The sequence below is a fragment of the Coloeus monedula genome (assembly GCF_965178545.1).
Source record: "Coloeus monedula genome assembly, chromosome: 18".
Lineage (NCBI taxonomy): Eukaryota > Metazoa > Chordata > Aves > Passeriformes > Corvidae > Coloeus > Coloeus monedula.
The window spans coordinates 361,225-383,246 of NC_138798.1; positions in this window are offsets into that span (position 1 = coordinate 361,225).

The following is a 22,022-nucleotide window of genomic DNA, read 5'->3' on the forward strand; positions in this document are numbered from 1 at the left end:
TGCTCCTCTGGGGAAAGAGCTTTGTCTGAAGGGTGTGCTGGGCTCCTGGCAAGCCCTGATGCAGGGAAAGACTTTGCTGGGAAGAGATAAACCAGTGAAAGTAACCCCCTGTTCCCTCCCCCAGTAATAGAAATGTGAATGAGAAACGAAACATACAAAAAGCCACGCAACTCCAGTCTGGACTGGACATCCTTCACAAAGGAAGCTTTTGACTCTGAGACCTGGTGCTCAGAGCTCAGGTCACCCTTCAGGGAGTGATGAAGCTGCTCGGTCAAGAACTACACCTCATGCCACAGAACCTGGCAGTTCAGGCACTTGATGCTGTGGACTTCAGGCAGAGAAAGAAAATCTCGGTATCTTCTGGGGTGAGTTTTTAGCCCAGGTGAGCATGTAGAAGACTGCTCAAATCAATGTTGCCCTGTTCACTGCCCATAGACGACCCTGGTGCATGACAGTTGATTTCTTCTAGATTATCTTGATCTTTCTGGACACTGCATGTGTACCAAAGCACGAGGTGTTTCAGAAATGCCAAAACAGCAACAGATTGTCTGACAGGCCTGTCATTCCTCATGAAATACGACGTGAATCCCGCTCAGGAGGAAGGACTGGATTGCTGTACACTTCAGTGCTGGCTGAGGCCGGGCAAGATTCCTCATTTTGAAGTCTCATTGATCAGATGTGGAGGATACATTGCTGCAGCACAAAAAAAAAAAAATGTGGCAAAAGTACCAAACCACCTACCTCTCTTTAGCTGTGCCTTTATATAAAACATGTTGCCATTTCACAGGCACATCTGTGAGGAATTTCCTTCCTGTGAATCCAATTTCCTCTCACTTTTGAACAAAAATGCATCTCTGGCATGAAGGATGCAAAGGTAGAGACAGCATGGCTCAGTACAGAGCAATGGGGAATTGGCCAAGCAGCATCAAAATGGAGAACAAACAAGAAAAATAAAAGCCAATTTAATGCAGAGAATTTACCAAAGGAGAAAAATGCTTCTTGAGCATCATCACTGATTGTCCTGCTGTGGCAGATGTGCCAGAGGGACACTGTGAGCATGACAGAGGAACAGAAATGACAAAATAAACACAAGTAACAAGGTGGGAACAAGACAAAGGGCTGGTGGGAGCTCCCATGCTCCCCACCACAAGCCTTGCCAAAGACACAGCCTTGACCAAGCACCAGCCAGGACATGACTAATGTGGAATGGATGTAGTATCTCCAGAGGAGATACAGCATGTGGGGGACTCAAGAAAAAACATGAGAGATGCTTTGTTTTATTCTTGCTCAGTGATAAATGAGACCCTTTCCCAAAGACTGAATTGATCAGCTCCAGTGCTGCAGGTAATTAGATCTGGAGTCATGGTGGGATTGTCTCTAGCAGTCATGGTATCATTTCACTCCTTGTGCTTTTGTTGTGATCCTGTAACTAAACTTCCCAGGAGCTACAGAAAGACTAAAGGAGCATTCTCTTGTGCTACGCTTTTCATCCCAGCCCTCATCCAAGTTTTTGGTAATTATAGCTGTGGAGGAACCCAGCAAAGCCACCCAGCAGCTCAGCAAAGTCACAGCTTCCATTTTGAGGGAAACAGGAGACTCTGTCTCCTGAGATGTACTTCAGCCACAGTATCAGCAGTAGCACTTCTGCATGACAGCATCTCACTGAGAAAGGCAAGTCTTCATGAAGAGTTGACTGATATGCAGACAGTCAAGAACAAGCACTATAACCTAGAACTTGCAGTATTTTGGAAAGTCTACAGCTGCCAATCAAGTGGATGCTTCCTCAGAAGAGTGTTTCCAGGTTTTCCTCTCAAAAGAGATCCCTTTCCTCACACACTGGTCTTTTTCTTCTTTTTATCCCATTTGGGTCCCCTCCGGAGTTCAGCTGCTCCCTTGGTCCCAACACCATTCTCAGATCTGCTTCCTCAGCCCTTGGACAGTGAAATCCCCAAAGTCTGCAGACAGCCCCTGAAGTTTCCTTTTGCTTGGTAGTCCGCCATCTCCAGGCAGAGGCATTTGGTGGAAAGCAAAAAAAAACCAGAGCCAGGAGGTTTTGGATGTGAGCCCTGGAGAAGCTGCATGGGGGTTAGATGCCCCCACCATGGTGCATGACAGGCAGCCTCCACAAATGAAGACAAACCTGTGGGTAAAGCAGTCCAGATCTCTTACCTCCCATTCATGTTTTGGACAAGGAATACTTTGGTCCTGTATCCTTAAAGAAGGATGTGTGTAGAGGGCTGTGTAGAACACACTTGGATTTCAGAGCAAACTCAGGATGTTAACAGCAGCGCCGGCACTGTTGGATGATCTTCAGCAGATGGGAGCTGAACCACAGAGATGCCAGTTGGGGTTTGTTAAATGACAAGACAATATAATCTAAACATGTACATCACCTTTGAGCAAGTGACACAGGTAAAATTGGTTTTGTTCACTCGAAAGATCAGTATTGTCAGGATGAAATAACATGTGAGCCGGTGTGAAGAACTCTGCCTGACCACTGACTGTCAGAAACAGGCAGGAACTCCCTCTTGTAAACACAATATGAAAAAAAATCCTGAATATACTGCCACTTCCCAAGTCACTGTATTTGGACTGTTATCACCAGGAGCTATAGGCCATCTTCAGTTTTCTTGGAAGAACAATTTTCTGTGCACATGGTGTGTTCTGATGCAGGAAGTTCCTCAGATTTAATCAGGTTCTTTTCTATTTAATCATCATGGCTAATCAAAAAGCCGGAGTCCCAGCTGAAGACCACACTACTCAGTGAATGCCGGCATTTAGTCCATGTCAGGTCTTCCCTCGGAACAAACCCGGTGTCAAAGGCAGTTTCTCATTCTGATCTAAAACTCTTTGGTCCTTCAGCAGCTCTTTCCCCTCGCCCCCGCATGTCTGCTTTGTTTTGCACTGGATTTAACTTTGCATATGTGGTTTGGTGTGGGTTTTTTTAATATAACATCAAATCTCTTAATTCTCTGACCCAGAAAACAGAGACAATCCTCATAAAAATCTGGGACAAAGAAGATGCTGCTGGCACGTGTGCAGCAGCAAGAGATTCTGAAACTCCCAAATCTACCCATTTGAAGTGATTTTGATTAAAGAAAGAATTTTGAGAACTGTTGCTGTCAGATACCAGGTTATTTTGAAAGCAAATCCTAAGCTTTCAAAGCTAGTCTGAGCAAGACACTTTAAAAAGTGACAATGTGGTGGCCCTGTGCTCATCGTCAGCTGAGATGTGACGGCTTTTCCCTTTCACGTTGTCACCTCCACAGGGCCTGCCAGGACACAAGACCCACACAGGGTACACAGCTGCTCCCACAGCATCCAGAAATAAAGGTTCCCTCTGCCACAGCACGACCTTTCCCAGAGCCACAGAGCCCCGTTCCTGCAGCACTTTTGCCAATGAGTAAATAATGAGAAATTAGTGCATGGCCCTGATGATGAGTCACAGTGAGCGGCCGCTGGCATTAATGAACCTGCCAGGACAAACAGGGTGTCACAGACAGCCAAGCCCTCCAGTTTCATGACATCACCCATGTCACACCCATGTCACTCCTTGTCCTCCACAAAGCCAACACACATGGTCCCACTGATGAGTCACACCCAACACCAAACCAGGAGAGCCCCATCCAATGCCAGGCAGGGATGGGAACACATTGCATTTGGTGTTTCCTCTTTGAGGAAGAAAAACAAAACATCCATGCTGAGTCACACAGGCAGCAGTCTCCCTTTGCCCAGGAGATTTTAGGGGCAAAAGGAGGGGATGGAGGTACAGCCCCACTGCATGCTGCCCCCAGGGAAGGGGGGCCTGCTAGCCAGCAATTTCTACCCCCAACACAGCACCAAGGATGAAGAGTGAGGCCAGTGTGGGAGCTCACTGCTCCATACCCAGCACCATCTGTGGGGATCACCCACTGGCTCTATACACTTCCCAAAGGCAGAGTTTCATTAAACTGGGTAATTTGGCCTGACTACCCTGGGTAATTCCCACGGCTGGGGCCCCAATAGCAGCCAAGCCCAGAAGGAAATTGCATCACTGTACATGGAGGTCTCAAATCTGAAAGGGAAGGAGCAGCTCATACCGACCAGGGCTTTAATACCAGATTAAATGCTTTCACAGCAGCCCGGCTGTTTGAAAGCTTCCAGACAGCCTTTTGTCAATTTACTTTCCATTGTACTTTGGCTTCAAGAGGTACTTTAAAATGTGACCACCTTTATTTTATTATTTTTTTAGTATGGTAGCTTAGCTTTCTTGAAGGAAATTCATGGACCTGGGATGGGCACTGCTCCATAAGGGAAGGCATGAAGTGCTTTAATGGCAGAGGGGCCAAGCAAAGCTCCTCTTTCCAAGGCTGTTTAGGCAATCTATTAAGCATTCTGTCCTTTAAAGACTCACTATTTTAGAAGGCTGAATGAAGCTCCAACTGGAATTATCAATTTTTAATTTCCCCATTAGCAGAAACAGAAGAAGTACGGTACTTTCTCCTGATACAGGGAACAGCCTACATTCATACTTTAAGAGGCTGATTACCCCAAGCCTTGAACCAGGAGCTAAGACATGTCTCAGGGACATGCCCCACTGGGTATTTAAATGCAGAAATTTACGGGAGCTCTTGTCTGACTCTGGGCAGGTGGGAGCAGGAGGACAGCTGGACCAAGATGTGGCATGTGGGCACCTGGCAGCAACAGCAGCAGGATAGTTTTACCCTACTCAAGGCTGAGAAAGTACCTCAGAAACATCAAGGATGAGTCGTGGGCTGGCTTCTACTCTGAAATTTGGCACTTGGGAGATGCAGAGCACACACTCATAGGAAACTGATGCTCCTCCTGTCCCTCCGCTCCCTGACATGGGGACACAGAGGAACTTCTGTCTCTCCCCTGGCCCACCACAGCCAGCCGCGAGGGGGGGGCACAGCCTCGAAGGGCTCTGTGCCACCCCACTCTGCCCACAAATGCATCCTTGTCATTCAAATGAGAAGCGGCCACAAAGGCAAGGGCCTTGTCCTAAACAAAGAGCCACTTGGGATAACGGCAGAGGGGGACGCGGGTCCCTGGTCTCCGCTGATGAATACAAATGCCTCCAAAGCCTGGGAGCAACTTCTCTGGGAACAACACAGACAGGGCTTTGTGAGCAGGAGGCTGAGAGAGGCATCATCATACGCAAGCCCCCAGGAATGCCCAGCAATCCCCAGCTGGAGAAATGCCGTGGGGGCATACAGCGACCTTCCCTCTCACCCTTGGTCACAAAGTCAAGAAAAAGCCGCTCAGAATATTTTTTTTTCACCCATGCTCTGGTAACCAAGCTAAAACTTTCCTGGCAGTCCTGCATCCCTCAGCCGCTGATGCCAGAGCCCATGTCCACACAGGGTGATCTCAGTGATGCCACCACCAGCACCCCACTGTCAACTCCTGTCTGGTGGCAACCTCAGTGCCAGGCAAAGAAACTCCCTAGGGCAAAGCATCTCCCTTGGGGCCAAGCTTGCCCAGCCTAAGGCATCAGTCCATCCCCAAGCCACAGGTTTTGCCCTGCATAGCCATGTCCCCACAACAGCAGCAATGCAACCCAGGGGGCAAGGAGCTGCCTGCAGGAACAGCCGGCTCCCTTACAAACCAGCCAGTCTCCAGGTCAACACCTTCGGTGTTCAGACTCCACACACCAGCTACTCTGAAAAGCACAACTTGAAGGTAGACTTCCCCCCAGACCTGGTTCAAAGCCCAGTGAAGTGAGAGATCTCATTATCCAGTTACTGCTAACATATAGGAAGTCTTTGCTACCTGCACCCCTGAGACATCTGAACTCAACAGCCATAAAAAGATGCAATTTGTGAACGCTGTGGTGAGGAGGCATTGGGGGTTTACTGTAAAGACAGTGGTGCAAAATGCAAAGTCATAAATTTCAAAAGCGGCATACTAAAATTCAATGGAATCACTCAAGTCAAGCTCTGTTCCATCTGCTATTTTATGTTCTCTTTGTCAGGGCAGCTAATGGTGAACAATAAAAACATTAATAATCAAGTTAGATTTATAAACTGGGCAGGATATTCCACTAGTAATGAAATCTGGAGAATCATTCCATGTTATATTGCTTTGGGCAGCGCACTAACAAGAACTGCCTTTGAATTACAGCCCTCTTTCATTTTGCTGAACTTTAATTTGGCCCAGCACCACTGTTTCATTTAAGACAAACTTCAAGCAGGAGTGGAGCAGAGGACAGAGCTCAGAGGCACAGTCCAGCTCAGCACTGAAAACCTCTAGGTTGCAGGGGGTGAGCATTTGGGATATAAAAGCTCTGTTGACATTGTTCTCTTTACTGCAGAGAATTGCTGGATATAATTTTCCAAGGTTAGCAGAGCTTTCTATTGCCATGGTTTCATGCTTCCTAGTTTTGAAATATTTGATTGAAATGCCTCACAGATCTTTAATTTTGTAGTTGCTTCATAAAGTGGATGTCAAATAATTCTTGAGGTTCTCACTTCCCACAGAGTGGTAGTTTTCTAACAAAACCTCTGAAAATATCTGGCTTCTTGTGCTCCCTGCTGCTCATTAGAGGGCAAAAGCATAAACCTGGTTTACATTCCACCCCTTCGGAAACCCACGAATGGTGTCTCAGGCTGAAAAGATTCTTTGCCCCAGCAAGCACACCCACAGGAGGGAGACAGCACCCTGACACCCATCGTACATCCTAAATGTCAGATTCCCAGCCTAAATAAGTCTTGGTTTAATGTAATCCCCTTCTCCTGCAGTTCACTTCTGCTCAATTACCATCATCCCCAGCACCTTCTCCTTTGCCCGACAGCCCCAGCTCTTCAGCAGGTTTGGAGAGAGTGGCCAAGTCCAGGACTAAAAAGGTACCTTAATGCCTGAAAGTTGTCATCAGTAACTAATAAGCCCCTCGAGTATTAGCATTTACCCTGTAAAAGCTGAGTGCAGCATATTCGGTAGCGAGGGTAAAACCAGGTCAAAGACAAAGTTTGAGTTAAATTGATTGGGGCAGAATACATCAATTCGTGTGCTGTTTGCATGAAATATTAATTCCAGCTTTAACATTTGGTTACAGAGGAGAGTGAATGCACCGTAATGATGCAGGTATACTTTATATTCGCCACAGTTTTTATTCTCCTAGGAACAGATGGGGAACGATAGGCTTTGTCCTCCCTGGCAGGTGTCTGAGTCGGAGCCTGTGAGCCGAAGCACACGCTTGGAGCCGGAGCCTGGGCGGCGGAGGCAGCGTCCTGGCGCACTGCTCTGAGCAAGCCCCACTCATTAGATAACCCCGCCGTGCTGAAAACCCTTCCTCCCTCCTGCCTTCACAGCAGTGCACTGGCAGCATTTTGAAATTCGATGAATCTCAAGGAATTTCTCCAAACTGGCGGGTCCAGCCTCAGGTCTGCCCACCCACACCCAGCCACAGCTGGCTTTCTGACACCCAGGTTTGATACAGTCGTGGGGCTTCTCTGAGCTACAGCTGGTATAAACCACAAGAAACTTTTCCTCCCCCAGAAGAAAACCCTTAATTTCTTCCATCTCAAGAGGGGTGAAGCTGTATAGACCTGCTGGCACTGTGACCTGGTGGAGACATGACCTAAGCTCTCCATGCTTGCTAAAACCTGTTACACCCCTGTGAGGGGAGAAGTAGGACCACAAGGATGCCCGCGCTGTGCAGACCCCCGCAATGAAGCCAACCCTCCGCCCGCTGCCGGCACAGAGCATCCCTTAAACACATCCCCGAGCATGTCTCAGTCCTCGGGGACCGCTCTGACTCCAAACGTGCCGTTTTACTCTGCATGCTGCTGGAGTTTGTGTGGCTCCATGGCAGGCAGGGAGGGAGCCCTCGAGGCAGGCCAGCCCTTTTCCAGCGCCTGAGAAACCACCATCCATGTGTGGAAGCTGGTGGGGCGATCGCCCCGCGATGCTGGGCTTGGGGAAAGTTGGGTCACCAGGCTGTGGTGGAGGAGAGGCACCGTGCACTGGGTGCGGTAGGGTGCACAGGGTGCAGGGGAGGGGGACTCTGGCTTCCAGAGGGCTCGGTGCAGCGGGTAGGAGGTGGGAGGCACTGGGTGCGGGGGGGATAAACAGACCCTTCCCTCTGCTCGGGGGGGAGCACCAGCTGCAACGCGCGGCACCACGTAGATAAATGCTGGAGGGGGCACCGGGTGTAAAAGGCCCCAGTGAGCGGGAGCAGGATGGAGGGCACTGGCGGCAAAGGGGGTACAGGGCAGGGGGGCGCGCCAGGGAGCGTTTCCAGCCGCCGAAGCTCGCCCAGTGCAGCGGGGGTCGGCGATGCCCGAGGGTGGGGGAGTACCCGGCGACGCGGGGGAAGGGGGATCGGAGAGGAGCGGGGGGCCGCGGGTAACTCACAACTCCCCGGGTGATGTCCTCCGCCGCAGGGGTCGGCGCCGCGGGCGCTTCTTGCCACGCCAGCCACAGAGCGAGCACGAGGAGCATCTCCCGGCGGCGGGCGCGGTGCCGGGGGGCGAGGCTCAGCATCCCCCCGCTCTTCGCGCCGCCCGGCCCTGGCCCCACGATGGGCTCCGCCGGGCTCCGCGCCGCATCCGCGCTCCCGCCCCGGGCTGCGGCCGCCGCCGGGGAGGGAGGGAGGCAGGGAAGGAGGAAGAGAGGCGGGGGGCTCCACTCCGTTCCGCGCTGTTCCGCCGAGGATGGAGGCGGGGGGGCTCCGCTCCGCCCCGCCGAGGAGGGAGGTTGGGAGGACTCCGCTCCGCGCTGGTCCGCTCTGCAGGGGAGGCTCCGCCGCCGGGTGCGCTGTCACATCGCCCCGCTTCCGCAGCCTGCGGAGCGGCAAAGTTGCTGCGGACGCTGGCGCGGAGCAGAGCGCGGCTCGGCAACGGGAGCCGCTGCCATGCACCCCTCTGCGGCCGGCCGCAGGAGGAGGAGGAGGAGGAGGAGGAGGAGGAGGAGGAGGAGGAGGAGGAGGAGGAAGAAGAAGAAGGGATGCTAATGAGGGAGGCGGTGTCAGAGCTCCGCGGGCGTGGGGCGGTTCGCAAGCGTGGTCTGGCCGCAGCTGAGCGCCGAACACCGCCACGGATCCCGGCCCGCTCCCCCTGCGCCGCGCGGGCAGGAGCGGGCTCAGTCCCCTCCCGTTTTGGTATCTGTGTCTGGCTGAAATCCCACGGGTTTTTTCTAAACATCAACATTTCTATAAGTACCATCTTCATCTCTGAGTTTTTAAGGGACTATGGAAAAGACCGCGTGGTTGGAGCATCCCCGACTGACACCTCGTCTCAGCGAGACAAATGTCTGGCTTGTCCCCATAAACAGCATAATGGGATCCTATGGCCTCTGCAGCGTGTCCTCCCTCGAGAGCTGTGAATCTACCACATGCTCCGACAGGCCAGATGGCAGGGGACACCCTGACAGCTCTAGCTCCTGCCAGTTGAGGATGAACATGTACTTCCTACTCAGCATCTGCCTTCCCCAGTTCCTTTTGGCACATTAATACACTCAGCAGCTTTGCAAACGGTTTTTAAAGTTCGGTGTTTTGGGGTTTTTTTTAATAAGTTTGCACTTTCTGTTTTAAGTTAAATAAAAAGTGGCGATAATGAAGAATGGACAGAAATGAAAAATTGCTTCTAGGTGCTGCTCAGGCAAAATTGTAGTGGACATTGATATGACATCTTCTTCACAAACAGATTAATCCAGCAATGAACCATAGCTGCTTCTGGAGATATTTAATATCAGACAGGACCGGAGAAAACCAGTGGATAAGGGAAGAAGAAATCTCTGTCCAAAAGAAATTGGTTAAAGAGAATTGGCAGGGAAACCTCACTTCCTGTGGGTGAGTTTGCACTACCCTGTGTCCCTGTGAACTGGACTAAAGTTACTACTCCAGCACCAGAAAAATCAGAGGGAAGACACCTGGATTACAGGACTCAAAGCCTCACCAACAGCTACCTGTTGTAGCTCAAGAGCTGTTATCTCGAGAACTTTGCTCCATACTAAAACAAAGTTCAGCTTCTTAAAGAAACCAGCAAAGCCCAGGCTCTGGTTCCACAGGTGCAGAGAGAGGGTTTCCAAACGGCAGGGCTAACAGCTCCCGCTCGCCATGCCACGGAAACTGCGGGAAAAACAAAAATTCACCAACAACATTTTTTGTGTTAGAGAATTAAGGCATTACTTTACTCTGGCCAGGATGTTGTTCATTCATTTCATCCACACATTGCCCGGGTTGTACAGAGAAATTCCTTTGATCTTCACTAGATTTTTTCCATACTTATACAATCAAAACCCGGAGAAATTAATTGGTTCAATGTTCATTGGTCCCGAGCTACACAGTTCTTAGTATTTGGTTTCCTACCGGTTATTGATCCCTTTGCCTTCGATATTAATTAGGTTCTCATTCTTCTTTCTCTTTCCCAGATCAGGTGTCTCCGACCATGCCAGGGGTGATGTTCGGAGGTGATGTTCGTTAATGGTCGTTATCTTTTGTGCATCTTCTGTGCTATTCCCAATCTTGTTGGGAAGTTAAACTCATCAGTCCTTTGAAAAGAAACTTCAATTACTTTCCCTCTGGGCAAAGGCGAACAAAATCCCCGACTAAAGTTATATAAACTTGGTAACATTTCCAACAACTATTTAAATTCACCGTGGAAAGATGTTCACGGCCCCTTTACCACAAAGCCCTCCCAAAGTGCCTCTAGGGAGTGGTTCTCCGTCTCTGTACATCCCCCTCCAGTCTGCAGGACTCACTCCAAACCTGTGCATCGCCTGCTGCTCCCGCCTCCTCCCCTCCATCCCGCAGCTGCCGCTGCTGTCGAGGGAGAGCTCTTTCTCACTTTCAATAGCCGTCACACTAGCCCCGACGGGACAAGGGCTGTTATTTGCTCTATTCTCGACTCCTCTGCTCTGAGCAGAAAGCAGCAGCCACGAACCACCCCTCAAATTTTCCCGGGTTTTCCAACAGAGAAGCGTTATTCCAGGCAGTCAAGCCAGCCTGAGATTGCTTAGCAACATCACATGTAGTAATTTCCTGCTAAGCAGTTCTGGAATCTCCTCTTATTAGGAGTCGTTTCTTTTGACAGTTGACGTGACTGTGGGCAGATCAGAGCCATCCTCGGGAGGAAGGCAGAGGGAGCATAGCAGGGCTGGGAGGAGTGCATAGCAATGTGTCAGAATCCCCGAGTTTGGGACAAATCTGCAGCCCTCCCCTCGGGGTGAGCAGCTTCTGTGGTGGCAGTCTTGGCAGAGCGAAAACTGTCAGCACAAGTTCACTGACATGTCATGGGCTTGAGGTTACCACTGACAAATGTTATAAATAAAGTATCTAATTCCTGCTATTATGTATAAAACTGGAATGTAATCAGATCATGTAGAGACAGAGTTTCAAAATCCCTCCACCGGCCTCACTAAGAGAAAAATTTCACAACACTAGAAGAAGTTCTCTCACAATAAGCGAGGATTCCACCTAGGTTGGGTTGGATCTTGTCACCGGGATATTTGCACCTTGACGACTTGATCACCACTCCTGATATCTACATCTCATCTGATAAGGAATCGGACATTCCGGGAACTAAAAATAACTGTTCCAGGAACCAGAGACGGCCCATCCATCACCAGAAATGGCCCACTCATCACCCAGGATGGACAATTCATCGGACCCAGGAAAGGCTTTGTGCAGCCCAACTCCGGGACAAGAAAACTTCATGAATATGCTAAAATTACGAGAAGAATAGAATTAATTCGGACTCTGCCCAAAAACTGTGTAAGAAGGCACCAGCCGAAGCAGCACCCGTGAACTTGGGAGCTCTGGTGCGATAGAGGTCAGATCTGCGCGTGTTCACCCAGCTCCGACCCCGGGCTCGGGCTGCTTTTCTCCACCGTGGCTTTCTGTGTGACCGATCTTTCGGCCGCGGAATAAAATCTATTTCTTTATTAAATTTAATTTGGCTGAATTTCTTTATTTCACAAAGGCTTCAGCAGTACCTTAAAATGTTTTCTAGGGATTTTGGGTCCTCTGAGAACTGCTCAACACAGACTCAGCACGTTCTGCCCCTCTGCAGGGCACAGTTTGTCTGGCAGACTGGTCCTTGTGCTGGGCAGCCTGGAGTTCCAGGGCTTGGTCCTAACCCACATCCACCGTGCCTCCTCTCCCGTCCTGGCCAAATCAGGCTGTAGCAGCAAGGTTACCTCAGCTGCATTCCTTGCAGTTCTGAAAGATGTTGCACGATCCACACTGACCTTTCATCCCATTTTTCAAAAGCGGGCAATGAAGAATAAACATTCATCATGGGCAGCCACTGAGCTGATGGACCAAAGATAGAGGTTTGAGCCCTCTCCAGCTGGAAGAGTTTTGCTCTTAACTTCAGGAGATCAGGATTTTAGGGCACATGCTACCATTTTATCTTCCTCTCCTAGGTCATCCTCTCTCAGCAGCACATCAGGGACAAAAATCTTCACAGTTTCTGTCAGAGCAGGTGTTTAAAGGAGAGTGACAGCAGGCCAAACTGAAGATGTTGGTCCATGTCAAATGTGCTTTAATCTTTTTAGATTCTTTCCTGTGGCATTAAATGCAAGAGCATACCCATTTTCACCAAATGTAGAATGTACTAAACTTGCATATTGCAAGAGAATATTATTTCCACAGTTGTTTCTCACCCCACAAAAGCCTCCGAATTTTGAAGGGGCCAAATGTCACTGAATTTCCCAACCTCTAACCTCTGTAGATCTCAATGCCCTGTTTCCCCATCTGCTCAGGTATTAGTTATTAGCACATGTTCTGCGTCAGCACCTCAATCTGTCTTGCACCACAAGAACCTGAAATGTGAATGATTATTTACACTGGATCAGTAGTCCATACTCTGTTGAAAGTAATTCCCAACATATTTATAAACATTTTTAGCAAGCGCTTACAAGAGACAAGATGGCAGATTTCTGCCATAAATTACAAGACCAAAAGAGTCCACAGCCATGCCAGGTACAAAGAGCCAGGAGAGCATCTTTAATAGTTTAATTTTATTGCATGAGTCTTCCTCCTTTAATAAAACACCACTTGACCATCAAGGCCCAAAGAAATATCAGAGAGGTGCTAAATCCTGTATTTGAATATATATAGTATATATACTCAAATTTAAGCATATGAGTAATCACACCAACTTTCCCTCTAACCTAATGAAAGTAATAGAAGAGCAGCTCTCCCTGGGAAGGTGGAAGCTGTGCCCAAAATAATGAGGCAGATTGTGTGGATGCCATCAGCTCCTTACAGCTACAGAGAGCAGAACTGGGCAATAAAAAGAACCTGGTTATGACAAACTGAACTGTGAATATTTTTCCTCTCTTTCCTTTTCAGTAAACAAAAAAACCCACTTCAATGACACAGGTTTAACTCTGTGCTCATGTCATAAGGACTATATGAGGGTAGATGGAGTTTTCATGCCATTCATTACTTAGGCAAGTTGCTGAATAGAATTTATTTAAGGAAGGAACAACATGATGATTTTAATTCTGTTAAGTGTAGTTTCCAAAATGCATTCTTTATGCTTCATTTATTGCAAATGAATGACTCAGTTAAAACAGCATTTCAACACATTTTAGCCAAAGTATTTGCTTTGCACAACAACAAAATAGAGATAATTGCAAGCAGCTGTAAGAGCAAGCAAATAGACACCCAGAGCAGAGAGCTATTTGTGGTGATACCTATGGTCTGTTTTACCACAAAATTTTCATGCTAAACAAGAAATACTAGTAAAGCTGATTTGCAAGTTCACATTTCCCCGATCTGCCCATTATTGCCAGTGTTTGGAAAACCTGTAAACAACTACACAATTTGTTTTTCTTCCACATACATTCCAGCCAAATGCACATACTTAAAATATTTTCACCTATGCGCACCAAGATGACAAGTTTGAATTTAAAATGTCATTATCTTCTAGCTATACATGCTATGTGGAAGATGAAGATTTTTCCTCGGTGTCTTTAGCATAATTAGCATATATGACAACATCTAGACGATTTAATTTCCCAATTACACAGCTATACTGAAAATATCCTTTGCATTAAATATGCAGCAGTTCTTATCAGTAGATACTATATGACTTTTTCTGCCCTGTTATATCACTGTAGATGCTTGTATTCTGGCAAGTGAGAAAGGAGAATTTTCTGCCCTATCAACCAGGGAGACAGAAATTGCTGAGCAGAGTGGGGCCCAGGCTGCTGCCACGGTCCCACTCTGTGAGGAGCCGCTCTAACAGCACACACGGAATTCCCAAGGGGCAGCAAGGACTTCCTCCCAAGTCCAAGTGGTGAATCTCAGAACCTGCAAAGTCTGAGAATGAGGACATTTGTGATATTATCCTGCTGTTCTCCAGAACCTTTGGTAGCTATAACGCAGTTGCTGGAGTATAATTTGCTTGCTTGTAATTAATATAATCCAGAAACTATTTGTTTGCATTCCTACTTTTAAAACTGATGGGTGACCAATAAAATTGGAAAAGCTAGCAATTATTTTTCCAAGACCAGTGGTAGACACCTAGTTGCACATATGTTAAGTACTAGTCATGGGAAGTTTAGAAATTTTTCTTTTCCCTGAGTAGAACCAAAGTGTATCAGGGCATTTACAGATGGCTTAGGAGTATACACCTTTTTTGCTTCCTTGTTATCCAATTGAAAAATCAACCTACTGACGTTTTTTCATAACTGATACTAAAGGAGGGAAACCAAAGTTGGAAGGGGCATGGAAAACAGTATTTTCCTGCAGGCCAGGGCTCTGGAGTGGAGAGAGATGCTGCAGAGATGCTCACAGTGCTCTTAGCCACAGGACTTTTGTTCTCTACATAATCGCACACTGGCACAAAGAACCTCCAGCATCTCATGAATGTCCATCTGCCAGCTCCCACTCCACAGGCTGAGACAGCACTAACCACTATTCCACTGGAGCCCACTATCAGCAAAGCTTAGTCCTCTGTAATTCACTCTAATGTCTAAATCTTGCAGAGTCTCTCACATAACTCCTGAAAAATGCAGCCTTCCTGGCTTCCCCTGAAGCTTCAGCTCTTCCAAGCCTGCTTCTCCTCTGCTGGAAAACTCTTTTATCCCCCTGCCAGCCACATTCCTGCAGGTACCCATAGCAAATCCTGTTTCAGAGGTCTTTTTCAAAGTCTAACACTCTGATCTCTCAGCACTGCTTTCAAGCAGCCCTCCGTGGAATTCTTTATATCAGATAAAATAAACTGCTCTTCTTTATTTCAAAGATTTTCACAGACAGCCCTGCTTTGTCTTTTATTGCTCATTTAGCACCAAGAAATCAGCTCCTTTGTCCACCTGACCATGAAATCTACCTCTTCCTTCCTTTGCTCAAACACCCACGCTCACATTCTTCCATGCTCCCCCTTCTGCCTGGGAATATTTCCTTCTAAGCAAGCCCGAGGCAGCCATGCTATCCTCCCTTTGCCTCTTATAAATACACTGTAAGACCAAGACACCACCACCCAATCCCAGTATATTTTTTCTAGTACAACCGTACTCCAAGAATTTGAACTGTATTTTTCTGTAATTTCCTTTGCCTCCCTTGCTTGCAGACATGTCTCATTTTCCATCTTCTTCCCTTTATTCCAGGTTTGTGAGGCACCCAGTATGAGCTCATCTCAGTCTACTGCTGGAATCCCTTGGCACTACAGGAACGTGTGTGGCAGCTACAACACCCACAGACTCAGCTCAAGGCCATGTTGCCACCGAGCAGACACCAGCACAGACCATCTGGAACAATACCAGCCACTTCTGCCTCCCTGCTGCATCGTGTTCTTCTCACAGAACAGTGTTTAAGGCATTAACACCCATGAATTATAAAACAATACAAAAGAAGCTCACGTTCCGCAGGCTTAGCTTTGCTGCAGCCTCCCCAGTACATCAAGATCTTGTAATAATGAGCCAGGCAGAAGGATGGGTCAGAAGTGCCATGTTAATGCAAACCAAAGTGTAATTTTCTCTTCGCTAACAGCATTCCTATCCTTATTCCCATTGCTTTTCAATAACAGTCCATGAAAGGATGTTGATGTCTTGTTTAAGCAATGATGAGAAGTTCAGAGGTTAATTAACAAGAAGTAGAACACAGTCACTTTACTGAGAAAGAAGTCCAAGAAAAAAACTAACAAAAATTTTTAAAGCTACAAGGTATCATTAGATTCCCTTTTCCAGTGGAAAATAGTACTAATTTTAACACTACTTAGACACTACAGACTGTTCTTTGGCCAGGGAAAACCACAAGTCCGCTGACCTGTTTTTATAATGCTTTAATACGTGTTTGTACTTTCTGTCAGTCAGGAAGACACCAAATTATGTGGCCTACATCAAAAGCCAGCAATCTGTAATATGCACACATGCTCTGTACCTTACAGATACCCACTTTAGCAAAGTCAGAACATCTCGTCAATTAAATCTGGCCATATATCTTCTTTCAGCTTGTGACATGTTGATTGACAACCTGTCTGGAGGCCTGGCTCAGACAACGGGGGGATTTTGCTAGCAAGGTCAGGAAAGCTTCTCCTACAATGCGATTTCCATCATGGGGCCCTGGGGGGACACGTTAACAAACCTCACCTGCACTCCGTGCTGTGAGACCCTCCTGCAAACAGCACACCCCTGGCCTTGGCTCCTTGCTCTGCTCTTCCTGCTTTACCTCCAAAATCTTTCTCTGCCCAGACCTTCTTATATACATCCTGCCAGTTCCATGAATTCCCTCTTAAATGGTTTTTGACTATACCCTGCTCCCCACTGAGTTCAGTTTTTTCGAGGGCAGCAACACTTTAGGGTGCTGAGAGCCCTGGATTTGAGCTCTGGATAAATTCTGGTGTCCTTCACCTTCCAGTTCTATGAATCTCTCTGAGGTAAGGATTACTTGGTGTTAACAGAGAGCAACAAAAAGCATTCAGACATTTTATGGGAAAGAACTTCAGACCGACCACACCCAGCTTTCTTAGGGAAAATTCTACCAGAAAAGGGGCAGAAACCATTCATGAAGATGGGAAGCAGAAAGGAGATTAAAACAGAAGATGTGAGACAAATGTTATGGAAAGCTGTAAAAATAGTGAAATATTTAAACGAATTGCCTGGAAGGACTGTGGGATCCCCACCAGACCAAGAGGCTCTCAGGACCAGCTCGGGCAAATTTGGTGCAGGAGGATGGAGAACAGTCCTAACCTCTTCCCAACCATGTTTTACATTTTATTTCTTCTGTTCCTCATCTGACCTGGATCTTGCCTATAAGATCTTCATGAAGAAGTTCAAAAGGTGAGGAAAATCAGCCACTAGCCTAAAGCCATTGCTGTACTCATACAGATACAGTCCAAGCTGCTTCCCCCATATAATAGGATCTTGGAGCCTGAGTTTACAAATTCAACTTTTTCTTCAGTAAGCAAACAACCTTTAAGATATGTTTGAGCCACAGGTCTGGATTCAGAGGTAAACGCTTACCAAATTACATGTCCAGGTGTTTCTCCCTGACCAGTTGCTTACAAAGCCCAGTTGGAACCTGGTTTGAAACATCAGCAAAACCCAGGGATATTTTGGAGCTAATGTTGCAAATTCAGGGCTTTGTATTGATATAAACAATTCATGTATTGGAAATACAGTGCCCACAAAGTTAATGTGGCCCTTAACAGAGCTAAGCACAGCCTAAGGCCAGCTGCCAGGGCTGCTCAGCTTCCCTGCTAATGCCCTAATGGGAAAACCCTGCATTCCTCAAGCAAAGATATTTCAGTACATCAGATCCAGGCAAATAATTACCTGCAAGGCTTCTTGCTCCACAGCTTTTTCTAGAACTTCTCAGCAAAGCTAGAACCAAAGGAAAGTTTCACACCCTTGATCAGTCCTCCCTGCTTGAAGCCTGGAGGAAGAAAAACAGTTAAATAAGGCAAATCCTTACTATGAAAACTGTTCTTCGTGGCAAAACCCATTTTGCCTTTGCAGTTATTCTCACCCATGGCAGTTTCCACTAAGCTTGCAAGTTAAGTGGATTCTGTTGGAAGAGGAAGTATTCACTACTGGAAACTCGAGACCAAGTTCTGGGAGGAACATCATTCTCTTGCTTTGCTCTCCCCTGCACCTAATGAATGTGAGGAATGAAAGATCCATTTGGACTGGAAGGATTTATGCTTCTGTATGTCAAAGTCATGTGAAATAAACAGCATAATTCGTGGAGCAACTTTGGGAACTTAATTATTTCTCAGGATGCAACTTTAATGACTCCTCTCTACTCCATGGATCTTAAGCAGCTACTGGTGTTGTGTTGCATTAGAAGCTGAAGCTGCAGCAGGCAGAATGGCAGCATGACAAGAGAAAAAAATAAACCTCTGAGTGATTTTCCCAAGAACAAACATATACAGTAGCACAGTGCTTTGGAAATAAATTGCTTGTGAACCTTCTGGCTTGAAGCTACCAGTAAATATCCCTGTTTGCAATGATGGTCAGTTACATACAGCACAAAATCTCACTGCTCTATTAAAGGTCTTACTGAAAAGTTTCCCTGCTTTACAGAAAAGCTCTTATTTTCCCCTTGTGTCCTAAGAATAACAGATTACCACAGTTTCTGTCACTCACAGCACAGCTCAGCTCTGTGTCTACATCACAGAGTGAAGTGCATCATATGCATTAAAAGCTGTTACATAAACTGAACTTTCATTATGATGGTGGACACGAGGGGTCCAAAGGGATGGTTTATATACAGCCTCTCTCTTACTCAAAGCACAATCAAATGCCTTTTTTTTTTTTAAATTAAAGCTTCACTAGAGAAGTGTTTTATTATTTTTAAGTAATCCAATACTTTGCCACTAATTCCCTATGTTATTAAAGCTTGAACAAGGAGACTAGGGTCTAGCTCCTGCAAATCCTCAGTCAATTGAGTTTGGGGTTGCTAAAGCCTCAGTGCTGAGTGATCCAGACCTGAACTCATTGTATCTGAACAGCCAGAAGAGAGATGCCAGTGGGCAGGAGGCTCAAAACTGCCCTGCTCTGCTCATTTTTGGCCTTATTTTGTCCTGGGAGTGGGCAGCTGCATGATTTAGGAGCAAGATGGAGAAGGTGGGTGATCAGGGGGCACTCTGGCCTGGAGATGTCATGTGAGATTGGGTGCAACCAGCAGTGCCCACTCACCCCAGTCTGACAGCAGCATCGTGTCTCTAAGGGGCTCCCTGAGGAAGATACAGGGCAGACCTCAAGATGTTTGGTTAACATGGCCCTGTGTCTGTGGGAAGGAAGGAGGCTCCTGCAGCAAAGGTCTGGGGTCCCAGATCTGTGGGCTTTCAGGAAACAGCCTAGAACTGACCACCCCAATGGACGATCGTGCTCTGCTCAGCTGGCCTGGGTGTGAGGGCAGCCAGAGTGTGCATGGACAGGAGTGGGGGGGCTCAGTGAGGGGTGTGCTGCTTCCCAGCATCTCAACACCCACCTTCTGCCCCACAGCATGCACACTGTCCCAAATACAACCCCTCACCCTGCCAGAGCCATCCCTCGGGAGCTCTCAGTGAGCACAAGTCCTCTCCCAGGAGGCAGGAGCAACTTTCCCTGCCCAGGACAAGCGGACTGTCCCCTGACAGGAAACCATACTAATTGCTGTCTGGTACAATTAGGTTTATTCCTACTTGTAATTCAGTTCATGTGGGAATGCTGGCTCAGCACAGGAGTTCATGTGCATTTGTGGCTCCTTCCATGAGTGGCACTTTGTAGTCACTCAGACAATGGCAGTGACAGGGCTCTGTCTCATCCGTCCTGGAACAATGCTCCAAGGGCAGCAGGCACTGGGACATGTCCAGCCCTGCACTGAGGGGATCTGCTCAGGGTATTGGGGCAAGGCAGGACGTTTGGGATAAGTCAGCTCTGCCATGATCCTCCATGGCATCAGAGGTCACAGCCAGGAGCCCTCCGGTCACTCTTGCACCAAGGACAGAGGTAAGGGCCAGGTAGAGATGGGTGTCAAGGGAGACTGGAGAAAAGTCAAAGGAATTAAAAAAACCTAGGAAAAGCTGCCAGAAGAAGCCTGACATGGACAACACCGTTACAACCAGCCCAGGGGCCCCTTCCCAGGAGGTTTGCTGGCCCACAAGACTCAGGTGATTCTTCACATATTTCTTGTGGGATCAGGAATGGCTTAGGTACCAGTTCTTGACTAAATAAGATCTCCTGACATCTGTCTTTCACATCCTTTGCTCTGTGCACAGATACTATTATATCCCTCTTACAAGCTTTTTGTATAGAAAAAAAAATTACACTATTTCCTTAGGCTTCAAAAAAACCCACTCCAAACTATTCACAAAATAGGATACCTGTGGAGGGCTGATTTGAGATTCAACACACCATCACACCTCCTGATCCAGAGACATGCCTAAAGACAAATACTTCAGAACATATAAAAACATTCTCAAATTTAGTCATGTCCTGCCTGTTTTACTCTGATATTTGCTTCAAGAGCCAAGGGTAACAGGGGAATCTGCAGAGGCTTTACAGATAAGAAAGACCCCTTTGGTGCCTGGATGAAAGTGGTCCCTTGGAGGGAGAAAGGCACAGCATCTACAGGGAATAAGACAGATAATGTTTTATTTGGAGAAACTAGCAAAAATAACCCCAAACAACCCACCATTCACAACAATTAGAGAAAATAATAAATTATATTTCCCTTCCATTTAAATTCTCTTATGAAAACAAAACACTTTTCCTTCACCCTGATTCTGAAAGGACCGCCATGAAAATTTAACAGTTACAATAAACCCATTTCTTTCAAAAGGTTGTAGTAACAGCCTATATTGTTGTTATATTGTTATATCTATAATTTCAGCAGTAATTGCTGGTGGGCAGTGGGAAGAGCTGCTGAATGTGCCATCATCTGAGCGACTGAGGAGAGGTTAAAGTGGAGAGCTAGAAGAAGGCATTCACCTTCCCAAACAGGCCATAAACTGAAGTGACTGACTGCAGCCAACTAAAAAGCAAGAATATTTCCCTTGTGTAGCAAAATAAGAAGCAGGAGACTCACTGGAGCCCTAAAGATGCTTTAGAGGAACAGATAACTTGAACTGTTTTATAGTGAAGCAGCACAGTTACCACCACAGTCACACTGATTAGCCCCATATTGGAAGCTGACACCAGCTCAAGCTTTGGCCTCCTTAGGCAGTGCTGGGTGGGTAAATTCAGCTCTCCAGCACCAAAACCCATACAGTTTGCCCAAATATTAGCCTTTGACTGTCATTTTCCCCTTTTCCATCTTAAATCACTCCCTAGCAAACATGCGGTGTCTGGACACACCAGACCAGCTGATTTGCAGGGGTTGGGTTTTTTTGCCCACCTGAGCCAAGGAGCTCTCAGGAACCTGGCAGAGACTCATCAGCCTGTTACAGCTGGACAGCAAGTGAAACACTTGGAAAAACCTACACCAACTAACTAGGAGCAGAGGTATTATCACACCCCAAAATATCAATATTGCGCCTTTAGCCAGCACATGACCAGAAAACAGGATGAACAGTGTCACTGAGGAAAGGGAAGGGACGGGACAGCCTGTCCTAGCAATAAGAGTGGGGCTGGGTTACAGCCAGGCACTTTGGGCAGAGGTTCCATGCCTTCCCAAATGCCACAGGGCTGGCATTCTTCAGGTGATGCCCCCAAAACCACCCCACAGCTCCTGTGGCTTGGGGACAGGAATACTTCCTATCTACTCAGAGGCAGTGTGGTTATTTGATGCCAAAACCCCACTGAGCATAAGAAATTTTCTCTTCTCAAACACTGCACCAAGGGAAGAGAGGGGCACACAACAGACACAGCTGAGTGGGCTCCTTGGGCAGCATAAGTCATAAAACATGACCTCATGGGTACCACCCACCCTGCTGGAGACAGGCTGCTCTTCCCAGTCAATGCCAGGTGGGAAGACATGCATTGACCCAAGCACAAGGTGGTGAGAACAGCTCTGGGGCTTCAGGTAACAGATTTCTGCCACAAGGAAGAAATCTAGATATGAAGACAAGCCAAGCACATTTGCAGCATTAATACATCATTTTGGAGTCAGGCACGTGACCCCACATTTGACACGGTTCACACAC